The sequence below is a fragment of the Oncorhynchus nerka genome, linkage group LG27 (genome assembly GCF_034236695.1).
Source record: "Oncorhynchus nerka isolate Pitt River linkage group LG27, Oner_Uvic_2.0, whole genome shotgun sequence".
Taxonomy (NCBI): domain Eukaryota; kingdom Metazoa; phylum Chordata; class Actinopteri; order Salmoniformes; family Salmonidae; genus Oncorhynchus; species Oncorhynchus nerka.
Genome location: NC_088422.1, coordinates 94,873,829 through 94,878,365, shown reverse-complemented (window position 1 = coordinate 94,878,365; position 4,537 = coordinate 94,873,829). Strand labels below are relative to the sequence as shown.

General features: G+C 46.2%; 1 non-coding gene across 1 annotated transcript; it reads left to right on the top strand.

Annotated features, from left to right (window-relative positions):
* Positions 1–4,151: 4,151 nt before the first annotated feature.
* trnag-ucc (transfer RNA glycine (anticodon UCC)) lies at positions 4,152–4,223 on the top strand. The gene has a single exon. It is a non-coding gene; the product is annotated as a tRNA-Gly (tRNA).
* The last annotated feature ends 314 nt before the right edge of the window (positions 4,224–4,537 follow it).

The following is a 4,537-nucleotide window of genomic DNA, read 5'->3' as shown; positions in this document are numbered from 1 at the left end:
ACGAGTCCTATATTGACATAACCTGAAAGGCCGCTCAGCAAGGAAGAAGCCACTGCTCCAAATCTCCATAAAAAGCCAGACTACGGTTTGCAACTTCACATGGGAACAAAGAACTTTTTGGAGAAATGTCCTCTGGTCTGATGAAACAAAAATAGAACTGTTTGGACATAATGACCATCGTTATGTTTGGAGGAAAAAGGGGGATGCTTGCAAGCCGAAGAACACCATCCCAACCGTGAAGCACGGGGGTGGCACATCATGTTGTGGGGGTGCTTTTCTGCAGGAGGGACTGGTGAACTTCACAAAATACATGGCATCAGGAGGTAGGAAAATGGTGTGGATATATTGAAGCAACATCTTAAGACATCAGTCAGGAAGTTAAAGATTGGTTGCAAATGGAAGTTTGGACAATGTCAAATGTGATGTAGCGAAGCACCTGAGTGAGTTGGATGCGCAATTACGCAGGTACTTCCCCGAAACGGATGACACAAACAACTGGATTCGTTACCCCTTTCATGCCCTGCCTCCAGTCCACTCACCGATATCTGAACAAGAGAGCCTCATTGAAATTGCCACAAAATTGAATTTAATCAGAAGCCACTGACAGATTTCTGGATTAGGCTGCGCTCAGAATATCCTGCCTTGGCAAATCGTGCTGTTAAGACACTGAAGCCTTTTGCAACCACGTACCTGTGTGAGAGTGGATTCTCGGCCCTCACTACAATGAAAACTAAATACAGGCACAGAATGTGTGTGGAAAATTATTTAAGACTGAGACTCTCAAATACAACCCAACATTGCAAAGTTATGTGCCTCCTTTCAAGCACAACCTTATTAACCTGTGGTAAGTTCATCACAATTTTCGATGAACAAATAAGGTTTTATATGTAAGGTGGTTAAATAAAGAGCAAAATGATGCATTACTATTATTACATTATTATTGGTGCCCTGGTCCTATAAGAGCTCTTCTTACGAGTCGGGTTTTGGCAAAAACTCACACTCATTCTTATGTTTAATAAATGTATTGTATAGTGTGTGGGTGAGGCAGGCTAACAATGATGGCAAAAAAACAACATTTGAGAGTGTGCTGACCCTGGTGCTAGAGGGGGTACACAGCTGGAGTGCGCTGACCCTGGTGCTAGAGGGGGTACACAGCTGGAGTGCGCTGACCCTGGTGCTAGAGGGGGTACACAGCTGGAGTGCGCTGACCCTGGTGCTAGAGGGGGTACACAGCTGGAGTGCGCTGACCCTGGTGCTAGAGGGGTACACAGCTGGAGTGCGCTGACCCTGGTGCTAGAGGGTGTACACAGCTGGAGTGCGCTGACCCTGGTGCTAGAGGGGGTACACAGCTGGAGTGCGCTGACCCTGGTGCTAGAGGGTGTACACAGCTGGAGTGCGCTGACCCTGGTGCTAGAGGGGGTACACAGCTGGAGTGCGCTGACCCTGGTGCTAGAGGGGGTACACAGCTGGAGTGCGCTGACCCTGGTGCTAGAGGGGGTACACAGCTGGAGTGCGCTGACCCTGGTGCTAGAGGGAGTACACAGCTGGAGTGCGCTGACCCTGGTGCTAGAGGGGGTACACAGCTGGAGTGCGCTGACCCTGGTGCTAGAGGGGGTACACAGCTGGAGTGCGCTGACCCTGGTGCTAGAGGGGGTACACAGCTGGAGTGCGCTGACCCTGGTGCTAGAGGGGGTACACAGCTGGAGCGCGCTGACCCTGGTGCTAGAGCGGGTACACAGCTGGAGCGCGCTGACCCTGGTGCTAGAGCGGGTACACAGCTGGAGTGCGTTGACCCTGGTGCTAGAGGGGGTACACAGCTGGAGTGCGCTGACCCTGGTGCTATAGGGGGTACACAGCTGGAGGTTGAATGTTTGAGGACTATAAAAAGTTTGGGAAACATTGATTTACATGATATCCCTGATGTGAGATTATTGCAAGTTAAATATGAACAACTGTTTAACACTTTATAGAATGTTGTGCTTAAACCTGTGTAGTAACAATGTAACAACACTTTTAAAAACATTGCCTTAACCTTTTATTAAAAACACTAAGATTAAATCAGATCATTAACCGGCGATAGCCGACACCACATAGCGGATGTTTTGGCAGGTGGAACAGTCAAATCGGTGAGCAGCAGCTCTTGTGATCATTGTCATGAAGCCACACCCATCCCACTCGTGTTACAAGTTGTGAACGAGAAAGTGTAGGAATGTATTAAACAAATGAATGAGGATTTGTATCAGCCTAACCCCCAGGTGTAGATTACATCTCACATTCTGGTGTTTCGAACTTGTAAACACGGCTGCATGAGATTTATCTTAATGCGACTCTGTGCAGCCAATGGCAATTTCCGTTTTAGGTATAATGCCAGGATACACTTGTGGATTTGACAGCTCTAATGCCGTTCCACCTCCGACACCGCCTCAACAACCGCTGTGCTGATGTCGGCTAAAGCAGATTGGATTGAATCAAGCCTGAAGTTCTGTGCTAACAGTGCCCCCAGTTGGTTGTGCACGTAAACTGCATGATCCCGTGTTCTCTAAGTCTGAGACATGTTGGTTCTACATCTTTTTTTGCATGAAAGTTCCACAACGTTGTGCCTTGCTGGACGCAGCTGTGGCCTCAGCTCACATCGGATGGGGAGCAGCAATATTCTTAACAGCAATCAAGTTGTTTCAGATTGGTGGTCAGAGACGGAAGACAACAAGACAAGAAGAATATTTAACCTTACTGTTCTTCTCAAGCCTTACAGTTATTTCACATTGAATACAGATTCAAATGTTTATCATCTATAATAATAAATGTGTCAATTTGTAGACACTTGTATCCAAAGCGACTTACAGTCATGAGGGCACACTTTTTACATATGGGTGGTCCCGGGAATCAAACAAACTACCCACATTTTGCAAGCACCATGACCTACCAACTGAGCTACAGGCAGGACCACAGTTTAATGTTTTGTTCCTCCATCTCAGTGTGGAATGTTTTGTTCCTCCATCTCAGTGGAGTGGAGTGTTTTGTTCCTCCATCTCAGTGTGTTTTGTTCCTCCATCTCAGTGTAGTGTTTTGTTCCTCCATCTCAGTGTGGAGTGTTTTGTTCCTCCATCTCAGTGTGGAGTGTTTTGTTCCTCCATCTCAGTGTGGAGTGTTTTGTTCCTCCATCTCAGTGTAGTGTTTTGTTCCTCCATCTCAGTGGAGTGTTTTGTTCCTCCATCTCAGTGGAGTGTTTTGTTCCTCCATCTCAGTGGAGTGTTTTGTTCCTCCATCTCAGTGTGGAGTGTTTTGTTCCTCCATCTCAGTGTATAGTGTTTTGTTCCTCCATCTCAGTGTATAGTGTTTTGTTCCTCCATCTCAGTGTGGAGTGTTTTGTTCCTCCATCTCAGTGTGGAGTGTTTTGTTCCTCCATCTCAGTGTGGAGTGTTTTGTTCCTCCATCTCAGTGTGGAGTGTTTTGTTCCTCCATCTCAGTGTGGAGTGTTTTGTTCCTCCATCTCAGTGTGAGTGTTTTGTTCCTCCATCTCAGTGTGGAGTGTTTTGTTCCTCCATCTCAGTGTATAGTGTTTTGTTCCTCCATCTCAGTGTGGAGTGTTTTGTTCCTCCATCTCAGTGTGGAGTGTTTTGTTCCTCCATCTCAGTGTGGAGTGTTTTGTTCCTCCATCTCAGTGTGGAGTGTTTTGTTCGTCCATCTCAGTGTGGAGGGTTTTGTTCCTCCATCTCAGTGGAGTGTTTTGTTCCTCCATCTCAGTGTGGAGTGTTTTGTTCCTCCATCTCAGTGGAGTGTGTTGTTCCTCCATCTCAGTGTATAGTGTTTTGTTCCTCCATCTCAGTGTGGAGTGTTTTGTTCCTCCATCTCAGTGGAGTGTTTTGTTCCTCCATCTCAGTGTGGAGTGTTTTGTTCCTCCATCTCAGTGTATAGTGTTTTGTTCCTCCATCTCAGTGTATAGTGTTTTGTTCCTCCATCTCAGTGTGGAGTGTTTTGTTCCTCCATCTCAGTGTATAGTGTTTTGTTCCTCCATCCCAGTGTGTGGTGGACTCAATACATAAGCAGGTTTCATCATGAAAGTCCAATATCCAAGCGAGAGCGAGAGAGTTATTCTTGAAATACTTGACACAAACCTACAATTCCCCTGTTGAATTCCTTTTTCTCCACTTGCGTTGGTGGTATAGTGGTGAGCATAGCTGCCTTCCAAGCAGTTGACCCGGGTTCGATTCCCGGCCAACGCATATGCTTTTAATTTTCACTGATCGCTGAAGGAGATTTTACATACGAAAACCCAGCGACATGGTTTGCATTCAAACAGCACTATTGAGTGGGTTGTTGTTAAAACCTGTAGGAGTTGAGTGGGTTGTTGTTAAAACCTGTAGGAGTTGAGTGGGAATTGAATCTCTGCAAGATCCATCACCATGAAGAGAATGACATGCATATCCATCATTATGTATTTCTGTATAGTACACATCAGGGACCCATGATGCAATTCTGTTACCGGATATAAATCCACTTCACCTACCGTAGTTAAATAAACAAAGCCAAGGTGTCA